The sequence below is a fragment of the Canis lupus genome, chromosome 7 (assembly GCF_011100685.1).
Source record: "Canis lupus familiaris isolate Mischka breed German Shepherd chromosome 7, alternate assembly UU_Cfam_GSD_1.0, whole genome shotgun sequence".
Lineage (NCBI taxonomy): Eukaryota > Metazoa > Chordata > Mammalia > Carnivora > Canidae > Canis > Canis lupus.
Window position 1 is genome coordinate 9,509,936 of NC_049228.1, and position 12,732 is coordinate 9,522,667.

Sequence of the window (12,732 nt, forward strand, 5' to 3'; positions counted from 1 at the left end):
GTGTTAGTGTCCCTGCTCAGTGGGGAGTCTGCTTCTCTCTATCCCTCTGCCCCTCCCCCACCATGTGCATGCTCTCTCTCAAATACATAAATTTTCCTCTTTAGAAAAAAAAAAAAGAAATTGTCACAGCAGGGAAGGTTTCTCTCAACACCTGGCAGGGAGTTGCACCATGGCATTACCATCCTTAACATTGAAAAATGCAAATCGTACTGTTGAATGAATTAATAACAACAGCTAATACTTTCAGGTAGCACTTGTTTTGTGCCAGGCAGTACTCTAAGCACTGTACATACTAACTCATTTAAAGTTTACCCTGTGAGCACCTATGAGATAGGCACCGTAATTATCCTTGTTTTACGTATGAGGACATTGAGGCACAGAGAGATTAATGACTTGTCCAGGTCTTACAGCTAGTAAATGACAGAGCCAGGATGAATCTATCAATCAACTAACTGACAATCCAACCACTTGTGATGTTCTGTCTTAGCAGGCAGAAACACACGCTTTTTTCTACTCTAAATGTAAAAATTTACTCTACACTCAACGGTCGACTTCAGACTTCAGTATTGAGTACTCAGTACTCATATGGGATGTAGGCTTCTCCCCTTGCCAAGTGGCATTTTGTACTTATATATCACTTACAAGGCACAACATTTCTTGGATTTTATCTGCCATTTCATTAAAATAACCTGGGATGTCTTACGTAAACTGTGCTCTTTTAAAGTGTCTTTAGGTTAGTTGACCAAAACTGATTTGCTCTTTTCTTTTTTTTCTTCTTTTTTTTCTGATTTGTTATTTTCTTTTCCTTTTCAGAATTATAATTAGTGATTTTAAGAATTATTTTTAATTTTTATATTTGGCATAAGTATTTTAGTCCTGGAACAATCTCAAACTTACAGAAAAGTTGCAAGTAGAATCCAAAGATGTGGGATCCCTGGGTGGTTCAGCAGTTTAGCGCCTGCCTTCAGCTCAGGGCATGATCCTGGAGTCCCAGGATCGAATCCCGCATCAGGCTCCCTGCATGGAGCCTGCTTCTCTCTCTGCCTATGTCTCTGCCTCTCTCTCTCTCTGTGTGTCTCTCATGAATAAATAAATAAAATCTTTTAAAAAAAAATCCAAAGATGTTTTCTTCCTGAACCATTTGAGAATAAGTTGCCAACCTGATGCCCCATCACCCTGTAAATGCTTTGTTTCCTACAAACAAGAACATCCCCCTACAGTCCACAAAATAACCATCATGATCGAAAGTTAACACTGACACCACATTGCAATTTAATCCTCAGATCCCAATTGTCCCATGATGTGTTTTATAGATCCAATTCCCAATTACACATTGCATCGAGGTGTCCTGTTTCTAGTCTCCTGTCTTATTTTTACTTTCATGGCCTTGACACATTTGAAAATGATAGGCCAGTTATTTTATAGAATGTCTCCATTTAGAGTTGTCTGATGTTTTCTCCTGATTAAATTCAGGTTATGTATCTTTGGTAGGAATATTGCAGAAACAATATTGCCATCTTCTTATTGCATTCTTAAGTGGTGCAGATTTTCATTTGTTCCTTTATGGAGAATGTGTGCTTTAACTATTTGATTTCAACGGTGTCTGCCAAGCTTCCCCACTGCAAGCTTGCTCTTCTCTTTATAATTAATAAATATTTTGCTTAGGGGCACTTTATTTTATTTATTTTGGGGGAGCACTTTAAAACAATGTGAATATCCCATTCTTCATCAGATCCTTCAATTAATTTATATCAGCATGGACTATGATTTTCTATTATGTTCAGTGGGTTACTATCTCTTAGATAATAGACAATATCTTTCTGAGACTCAAACTGATCAGTGGGATCTCTTTCAAGCTGGCTTCTGTGTCCTTTTGCTGTTGCTGCATTACTTCTTATTTATATTTTATAAATAAATAAAATTGAGGTATGATTAACATGTAGCAATGTGTTAATTTCAGGTGTACAACATAATGATTTGATATTCATCTACACTGTGAAATAATCACAATAAGTCTAGTTTAACATCCATCACCATGCATAGTTACCATGAAAATTGTGTGTGATGAGAACTTTTAAGATCTACTCCCTTAGCAAATTTCAATACAGTATGATTAACTACAGCCACCATGCTACATTACAGCCCCATGACTTATTTATTTTATAACTGGAGGTTGGTACCTTTTGTACCTTTTGACCTCCTTCACCCACTTCACCTATCTCCACCCCTCACCTCTGACAACTGCCCATGTCTTCTTCTCTGTATCCATGAGCTTGGTTTTTCATTTGGTGTGGGGGCTTTATAGATTCCACATATAAGTGAGCTCATAAGTGAGATCAGGGAACCCTGGGTGGCGCAGCGGTTTGGCGCCTGCCTTTGGCCCAGGGCGCGATCCTGGAGACCCGGGATCGAGTCCCACGTCGGGCTCCCGGTGCATGGAGCCTGCTTCTCCCTCTGCCTGTGTCTCTGCCTCTCTCTCTCTCTCTCTCTGTTACTATCATAAATAAATAAAAATTTTTTTAAAAAGTGAGATCATTTCTATTTCTCTGACTTATTTCACTTAGCATAATACCCTCAAATTCCATTCATGTTGTCGCAAATGACAAGACTTCATTCTTTTATTTTTTTAAGATTTATTTATTTGACAGGAGACAAAGAAAGAGAGACAGAGAGTGGCAGTGAGGGGTAGAGAGGGAGAGAGTCTTAAGCAGACTCTGAGTCTGAGGCACAGCTCCATCTCACCACCCAAGTTCACAACCTGAGCTAAAACCAAGAGTCAGACCTTTAACCAACTGAGCCCCCCAGGTGCCGTAAGCCTTTGTATTTTTTTTTATGGCTGATAATAATCCATTGTATATATACACCACATTTTCTCTCTCTTTTTTTTTTACAGTATTTTCAGCTTTATTATAAAAATGCACACACAACAAAAATTGTAAGCCATTTCTTGGCTCTACTTGCATTCAGCACTTGCATTTGAGTAGTTGTCTTTGCTTTTATCATCTCAACAATGCCTTATATCGTTTCATGCAGTCCTTCTTTGTCCTATCAGGCACTGTCTCTGCTATGTTTTTCCTATCTCTCAGGTGTATTTACTGGGTATGTTTTCAAAGCTTGTTCCAAAAGCTTCCGTTCTACTCTTGTCCAAGGGGTGAGATCTGGGTGTAGACCTCCAATAGTTCAGAAGGTGTTGCATTGTCTGCTTGAGGCACCATTCCGTGTTCCTTTTAGTATTTATCAAAAGCCTTTTTCTTTATCTCATCTTTCTGATGAAGGTCACATTTTTGAAGACTCTATGATCTTTGGAAGGTCTCCTAACTCCAGAAGAACATAGCTTAATGTAATTAGCAATACCTTCCCATCCTGAATCTCTTCTAGCAGGAAAGAGGTTCAATGAATTAGTAATTGCGTATCAACTTTTGGCTAATTTTTACCATTTCCACTTTGCCAGTTGCTTTGTCTGCGTTCTTAGATGCAGTCGCATATGAGCTTCAGGTTCCTCCTTCTGTTCTAACTTGTTCATTTATTTCTTCTGTTTTTTTTCTGGAGCAAACTTCTTTAGTAGATGGTGTGAGTGTTTCTTTCAAATGCTGTAAGCTTGCTAGTTCAAGCCAATCACAAATTTTTTCCACTTCTTGCATCATTATAAGCTGCTCTGCCTCATTGTCAGAAAAGTGATTCCGGGTCTTACGTGAATTTCGAAGTTTTTGCCTTTCCTTTTTATTGGCTTTTTTTCTGGATATCTTTTTCCTTCTTAGTCAGTAATTCTTGTTAACTTTCTCCCCCCTCTTTCTCTTTAGCTAACCAGACAGCTTCTAGTTCAGCTTCCCCCTCTTTCTCTTTAGCTAACCAGACAGCTTCTAGCTTGTCCTTGTTTTTCTTTAGCTTTTTGCTCCTTCCATTTTGCTTCTGCTTTGGCTTTCTTTTCTGCTTCTCCTGTGGCTTCTTCTTCTTCCTTATTTTTTTTTTATCCTTGGATCACAGCTACATGCATTATCAATTAATGTTCTTTTTTCTGTTCATTTCTTTTTTCTTCTGAGCCCTTATTGCTCTGCAATATTCTGCTTTTTCTTCTTCAACAAAATACGAAAACTCTCTCCAAGAATCAAACTTATACAAGAAAAAATAAAATGCATCTATATCTTCAAATGAATTCCAACCAAATTTAGGGATTTTATTATTATTATTATTATTGTTATTATTATTATTATTTTATTTAACCATCTGGAATTCCTTTCAAATACTGGGGAAAACATATCAAAGAAAGTGTCCTTTGCTTCACTTTTGGAAGGAACCCAGTTATCAAAAGTAGGATCTGCACTGTGGAATGCTTATCTTTTCACTGGATCAGATAGCATTTCATAAGCCTTAGTTATGCAAGTGAAGTCAGCCTTATCTCTTTCTTTATTGGTTTGCCAGCTGCTTTCCATTTGTCTGGGTGATGTTTTAAAACCACTGCTTTATCTTCCAGTCTTTGAGATCAAGTGTTTTCAACATGGGAAACTCTCTAACTGCAATTCTTCATCTTCTGATCCTTCTGATCCTTCTGATAACTCTTTTTTATCCTCCAGTTCCTGAAAAGAGGCAGGAACATTTCTGTCTCTCCTCTTAACAAAAGCTTCAAACCATGTTCCCAGAGGTTCAACCTGATGGGGTGTTGAGGCAGAGGTCAGAGTATGGGGGACGGTGGTGCTGTGGCTATCTGCAGCACTAGGCAGGAGCAGCACGAGGGCACCAAGCTACACCACATTTTCTTTATCCATTCTTCCATAGATGGACACTTAGATTCTTTTCATGCTGCCATGAATTTGGGGATGAATATCTTTTCAAGTTAGTGTTTTCATTTTCTTCAGGTAAATACCCAGAAATGGAATTGCTGGATCATATGGTAGCTCTATTTTTTCATTTTTTTTTTTTTGCAGAAACTTCATACTGTTTTCCATAGTGGCTGCACCAATTTATATTCCCACCAACAGTATACAAGAGTTGCCTATTCTCCATATCTTTACCAATGTTTATTATCTCCTGTCTCTTTCATAATAGCCGTTCTAACAGGTGTGAGGTGATATCATTGGGATTTTGATCTGCATTTTCCTGATAATTAGTGATGTTAAGCAACAGGTATGGGTACATTATATATTTGCCATCTGTATGTCTTTTTTAGAGAAATGTATATTCAGATCTTCTGCCCATTTTTTTTTATCAGATTGTTTTTTGCTATTGAGTTGCATGAGCTCTTTACATATTTTGGATATTAGCTGCTTACCAGATACATGATTTGCAAATATTTTCTCCCATTCAGCAGGTTTCCTTTTCATTTTGTTGATGGTTTCCTTTGCTGTGCCTGTATCCCTTTGACACGGTCCTTCATTCCTAGACACTTATTCTCTGGCTCAACAGGATGTCCCAAAAGTTTTGACTGAGCCCTGGAATGTCATCTCTAGAAAGCTCTGATACTTTTTAATAGAAAATGACATTTAGAAGCCTGGGTGAAAAGTGTGCTCATTGCTGCTGGGGTGGGAAAAGGATGCTACTGCAAGGCCATCATACATACACATTGCACATTGATATCTATTTATTTATTTTATTAATTTAAATTATTATATTTATTGAAATCATGAGTTCATGCAGATACAACCAATTCCAACCTAACATGACAGTGTTCATTCTAGTTTTCTCCCTTTCCATTAGATAGTGAAATCATGACTCCCTCTTCTTTTGATATCTTTATCTTTGCAATTACATTCCCCCACCTTGTTTGTAATCCATTTCCCATTATTGCCACCATGCTTTCCATATATAGACAATGTCTATTCTGCTCAGGCTCTGAAACTTCATGGCCAGGCTTCTCTATACACATGATGCTCTTTTCACCGAATTTGGGCTCTACACTGCTCTAGGGTTCCCCACCATGTGAATGCTCTCCTTACCCAGCTTGGGTCTAACACCCTACACTACACTGCCCCCAACATAGGCTGCCTTTTCCTCCCGCTGGGGTTCTGACCCCACACCAAATTGAGCCTAGCAACATGCTCTTGATTTGTTTGGAGGGCTCTAGTCGCCCTCCACACACCACACACCTCACAATGCCCACCTTAGTCTGACTTTAATATCTGAGCTTTTCAGAAAGGAGAAAGGAAAAAAATTGATAAAAATTATCAAATACTTTTTTTTTAAGATTTTATTTATTTATCCATGACAGACACAGAGAGATGCAGAGAGAGAGAGGCAGAGACACAGGCAGAGGGAGAAGCAGGCTCCATGCAGGGAGCCTGACTTGGGACTCCATCTCAAATCTCCAGGATCACACCCTGGGCTGAAGGTGGCGCTAAACCGCTGGGCCACTGGGGCTGCCCTCAAATACTCTTTTAAAACATGGGAATTCTTCCAGAGAATAAGAAATCATCAGAAACTTTCATTTGAAACTGCTAGAAAAAGATTTTCCGCAAAATAAAGTATTATTTTTTTAATGAACTCTAACCACGAAGAGGATGCTTATTTCCCGTGAAGATCTTATATCAACCAATGAACAAAAATGTATTCATCATTTACTACTTTGTGAAACTTCCCCTAACAGATACATGACCTGCTGCAATAATACAAATCTAGACTCCCATCTAACAGAAGAAATATTTGGAAGCTCTAAATCACATTAATAAACGTTCCAATAAAATATGTTCTATCCTCTTATCTTGACAAATTATCTTTCATAACAAAAAATTTTAAATGTATGTAACTATGTTTTTATTTGATCAAAAGGCAGCTAGTTATAAAAATAACTGAATTTAATTACTACTGCACATCTTTTTTTTTTTTCTACTGCACATCTTGAGTATTCTGATGATGAGTCAATGATAACTGATTAGTAACAAAACATTCATTAATCACATTTAGTCCATGAAATTTACTTTTCTAGTTTTCATCCTAGCAAAATTACTAATTATGTGGTTATAATCAAGATTTTTCACATAGTTTGTTTCTACTCTGAGTCATTCCAAATTAGATGACTTTTCTTGAACCAGAGAAGTTCCTATATAAGTTTTTGTTTGTTTGTTACTAATTACAATTTGGAGAAACTTTGCTGAAACAACAGCAACTAAAGTAATATCTCTAAAGCATTACTTAGATTCAGAAACAAATCATGAACTTTTTTGTATCATACTCAAACATTGTAATAAAGCTGTTATATGCAAGATTATTATAATTGTTAAATATTACAAAATATTTTAATTTCATAAAAATCATTATAATTTAATAATTTTATCATCTCTTCTCTTAAATCAATAGCTATATCTGAGCTTTTATTTTTTTTTCTTTCTTTAAAGATTTTATTTATTTATTCATGAGAGACACAGAGAAAGAGGCAGAGACATAGGCTCTCCTTGCAGGGAGCCAGATGTGGGACTCAGTTCTGGACCTCGGGATCACAACCTGAGCCAAAGGCAGATGCTCAACCACTAACCCACCCAGGCGTCCCTATATCTGAGCTTTTATATAAAGAATTAGTTACTACACATGTTGTATCTAGACCTACATATGTATCAACATAAGAGTAATATGAATCATTTAATATTACAGTCTTTCCCAGATGTCATGCTCAATTGCTGCAAGCAAGTAAGAAAATGGATGCTAGGCATTATTGGAAAATGATAATTCATTATGTGAACATCTATTGTATTCATATCATCCGAGAGGAAGAAATTGGCGAGTTAAGTAATTTTTTTTTCTCTGACCTAAGTGCTTCTCCTGCTCAGAAATATTTGTTTCTAATGTTGGCAGTGGCATAATCTATCATCATTACCACTCAGACACAGTCACTTTTTATTTTGAGGACATGGAGCAAGGGATCAAGAGGTGAATGCCGTTGGTCTCAAGAGGGGCTGTTTAGGATTACAGGTCATGCTGTGCCACAGCTGAGCTCTTCTCATGTGTGACACTCAGTCCACGCATCTATATTTGTGTGTGTGATAAACGGAGCCCTCTGAGGCATAGCAACGGCCCCTTTGCTGGAGTATAAGGACAGTAATGCTATGCTGCTTATAGGGTGTTTACGTACTGTATAAAAAGAACAGATGAAGTTTTAAGACGTGGCCTAACTCTTCAGTTTGAATCTAAATGGGAGTGGCCAGAGGAAGGGGAGGAGTACTAGAATCCATAAAGTGAACCAACACAGTAAGATTGAAGTTCCCCATGTGTCCAGAAATATAAGGCACTTTGTACATATTACCCACTGAATCTCCATAAGTCCCAGACTGTCCCAAGGGCAGGGACTGTCTCAATAGCGAGGGAGCTACACAATTCATGCACAATAAATGTTGAGGATGAAAGAAAGGAGCATATGGCTCCTGAATTGATGAACTGAAGCTTCTAATGCCTTAAAAACAAGTTCTCCTCACCCTTAATTTGTCCTCCACGTCTTTCTTTCTCCCACCTGCCCTCTACTTCTTTATTCCCTCAAAGGCATACCCTTAGAAGTTAAGCTTATGTATTTTCCTAGGCTTAAGACCCCAATGCATGTTTGATATTGTCCTTCCCATTTGACTTTCTTGTAATTGATATTTACCACATAAGAGTATACACATTTGACAATTTAACTGACATTAGGGAATTTTTTTTTCCTATGTGTCCTATGTGATTTCATTTCTGTTAATGAAGATTCTGACAAGGAAGTGAGGCACAGTAATCCTTAACCTTGTTAGAGATGTTTTGACAACAAAGTAGGATTCTTGAGATGATTTTCCAGACCCGTTAAAAACGGGAAGTCTTGCGCAGCCCGGGTGGCTCAGCAGTTTAGTGCCACCTTCAGCCTTCAGCTCAGGGCCTGATCCTGGAGACCCCGGATTGAGTCCTATGTCAGGCTCCCTGTATGGAGCCTGCTTCTCCCTCTGCCTGTGTCTCTGCCTCTCTTTCTCTCTCTGTACCTCTCATTAATAAATAAATGAAATCTTAAAAAAAAAAAAAGGAGGTCTTAATCATGCTCAGTAACTAAGAGAAGAGAAATAGCTAATGTGGAATGAATCCAAATTATTTTTCATCTGTTGTCGAACAGAGCTACATACACACCATCAATCACACAAACACTCACAAGCATGCATTAATTCACTGTCTTAAATGCTTGATATCTGGTCCTATCTTGGTTAGCTCTGCTTGCTTTAATTATGATCAAAAGCTGAAAGTTGAGAAATAACCCAGGTATTTGTCAAGCACCCACAAAGTTCATGGTACCATATGAGGTCCTCGGAACATAGCGTACAGAGGAGACAGTCCTATTCTTTAAGAGCATATAATCTAAGAAGAAAGGAAATAAGAACATACAATTACAGTAACTACAAAATGAATAGGTCAAAGACTGTATTTCCAACTTAGAGAATGGGTTGAATAAATTCAAGTCTTACCAAAATGCTGGTTTGCACAAAAGCATACACAATAGCAAAGAAAGAAGCCAACTGAGAGTGTGATACATTTGACTTAACTTTTTTAAATTAAGGGAAAATTTACTTACAGTGAAATGCATAGATCTTAAGAGAACGATTCAATGAGTTTTAACAAATGTACAATACTCGTGTAACAAAATAGCAATTATGATACAGAGTATTTCCATCACCCCACATACTCAATTAACATCGGTAAGATCAAAAAAAAAAAAAAAAAAAAAAAAAAAAAAAAAAAAAAAAAAAAACATCGGTAAGATCTTATATAGTGATAGCCCCTTTTTCATCCCTGATTTTAGTGATTTGTGTTTTCCCTCCTTTTTTCTTGGTCAATTTTATTATTTATTTCAAAAAGCCAAATTTTAACTATTACTTATTCTCTCTTGTTTGTATATTTTCTGTTTTATTGATTTCTGCTCTTTATTTTTTTTCCTTGTTTTTTTTTTTTGTTTTTTGTTTTTTTTTACTTTAATTTGCTCCTTTTTTTCTAGCTTCTTAAGGTAGAAACTGAGGTCATTGGTTTGAGAATTCGCCATTTTCTGATATAAGCATTTAAGAAGGTAAAACACTTCCCCATAAGTTTTGATATATTTGTTATTGTCATTCAGTTTGAAATATTTTCTACTTTCCTCTATGATGTTTCTGACATATGGCTTATAGAGAAATAAGTTGTTTAATTTCCAAATATCTGGAGTTTCTTTAGGTATTTTATTTGCAATTAACTTTTAATTTAATTTCATTATGTTTGGAACACCTGGGTGGCTCAGCAGTTGAGCATCTGCCTTCGGCTCAGGGCGTGATCCTGGAGTCCTGGGCTCGAGTCCCACCTTGAGCTCCCTGCATGAAGCCTGCTACTCCCTCTGCCTCTCTCTGTGTGTCTCTCGTGAATAAATACATAAAATCTGTAAAAAATAAATTAAAAAAATAAATAAATAAATAAATTCATTATGTTCTGAGAATATAGTCTATAAGATTTCAACCTTTTGAAATTTATAGAAAATTATTTTATGAGCTAGCATATGGTCTAACTTGGCAACCATTCCATATTCACTTTGAAAGAATTCATATTCTGCAGTTGCTGGGTGAAGTATTCTGTAAATTTCAATTAAGTCAAGTTGATTAAACTATTTTCTATATCCCTATTGATTTTTATCTACTTGTATTATCCACTTGTTACATTAATTACTGAGAGTCATGTTAAAAATTGTGCATTTGTCTATTTCTCCCTTTTGTTCTGTCAGTTTTGCTTCACATATTTTGAAGTTCTATTATTAGGTTTATAGATACTTAAGAATTTTATATCTTCTTGACAAATCAATCCTTTCATCATTATAAAATGTTCCCTTTTATCCCCAGCGATGTTCCTTGAAGTCACTTTTGCATGATATTAATATAATAACAACTACTTTCTTAGGCTTATTATCTGCATGATCTACCTTTTCTCATTCTTTTACTTTGAACTGTGTTTATTTTTAAAGTTCAATCTTCTGTAGACAGAGGATCTCTTTCTCTTTTCTTAAATCCATTCTGACCACCTTATTCTTTTAATTACAGTATTTAATCCATTTACAGTGAATATAATTATTGATACTGTTGGGACTGGGTTTACAATCTTGCTTTTAGTTTTCTATATGTCCCATTTATTATTTCTTCTGTCTCTCCTTTCTTTTTTATTTTGGTTTAATCATAAACTTTTTAATATTGCATTTCAATTCTTCTATTGGTTTTTCAGCAACACATCTTTGCATTATTTTTATTTTTTATTTTATTTATTTATTTATTTATTTATTTATTTATATCTTTGCATTATTTTTAGTGGTTGCTCTAGGAATTACAATATGTACCTTTAACTTACTAAAGTTTAAGTAGGGATAATATTGTACACATAAAATTAAGAGAGTATACTGTACAATTCCATTCCTAGCCCTTCATATTTTGTACTTTTTTGTGATATATTTCATTGTTATTTTATAAATCCCATTATGAAGTACCACTATTTTTGCTTTAAATAATATGTTTTTAAAAGAAGTTAAGGGGTGCCTGGGTGGCTCAGTCGATTAGGTGTCTGCCTTCGGCTTGGGTCATGATCACAGTGTCCTTGGATTGAGTCCTCCATTGGGCTTCTGCTCAGTGGGAAGTCTGCTTTTCCCTGTCTGCCCCCTGCTTGTGCTCTCTCTCTCTCTCACGTTCTCTCTCTCTTTCAAATAAATAAAATCTTTAAAAAAAAAAAAGAAATTAAGCATTTTAATGTTTATAATTAGAATTACAGAAGGAAAGAAGAGAGTGAATGGACTAGAAAATGTATTTGAAGAAATAATAACTAAAAATTTCAAAATTCTCCACATTTTGCAAAAAAAAAAACATGTACTTAGGCACATATTTATTCAAGAAGCTTAGTGAACCCCAAGTTTGACAAAGACAAGTACACACACACACACACACACAAGCTGGAGAAAAAGAGATACATTACATACAGAGGAACATGAAAAGCATGACAGCTAAATTCTCATTAGAAACAAAGGAGCGCAGAACACAATGAATACCTCTTAAAGAGCTGAACAGAAACAAGAAAAAGCTTTTAGCACAGAACTCTAAGTGCAGTAAAAATATCTTTCAAAATTAAGAGTGAAAGTCTAGTTTCCCATATTTACAGGGTGAAGTATTCAAGCAAATCCTTCCACAGATAACAATGACAAAATCTGGACAAAATGTTTTTTAAAAACAACCATTTAAAGGCATTCAAAAGAAATCACAGGGGAGTTTCCACTTGAAAATCCACAACTGAAATAGGTAAGAATTGTGTCGGTGATGTTTTTGTCTTAAAATAGTCTCCCAAACTCCATATATCCAGAAGCAGAAAACTAAAGCCTTACTCATTCACTGTGACAGGAGACAGAGTTCAAGACTGAAAGAGCAGCTAGAAACTTAGAAATGTAATCCTAGGGGTGGCTCAGTGGTTGAGCATCTGCCTTTGGCTCAGGTTGTGATCCTGGGGTCCTGGGATTGAGTCCTGCATCAAGCTCCTTGAGGGGAGCCTGATCCTGCTTCTCCCTCTGCCTATGTCTCTGTGTCTTTCATGAATAAATAAATAAAACCTTTAAAAAAGAAAAATCCTGAGTATAAATGTGCCCATATCCCTGGCCAACCGCTAGCTTATGATCACATGAGACATACCAATGGGATGTTTTTTTTTTTTAATTTTTTTTAATTTATTTATGATAGTCACAGAGAAGGAGAGAGAGGCAAAGACACAGGCAGAGGGAGAAGCAGGCTCCACACACCGGGAGCCTGATATGGGATT

General features: G+C 36.3%; 2 pseudogenes; both read right to left on the bottom strand.

Moving 5' to 3' along the window:
- Positions 1–12,732, bottom strand: part of LOC102153639 — an 84,753-nt pseudogene that overhangs the window by 23,198 nt on the left and 48,823 nt on the right.
- The window catches only part of LOC100685193, a 51,933-nt pseudogene continuing 42,108 nt past the window's right edge, over positions 2,908–12,732 (bottom strand).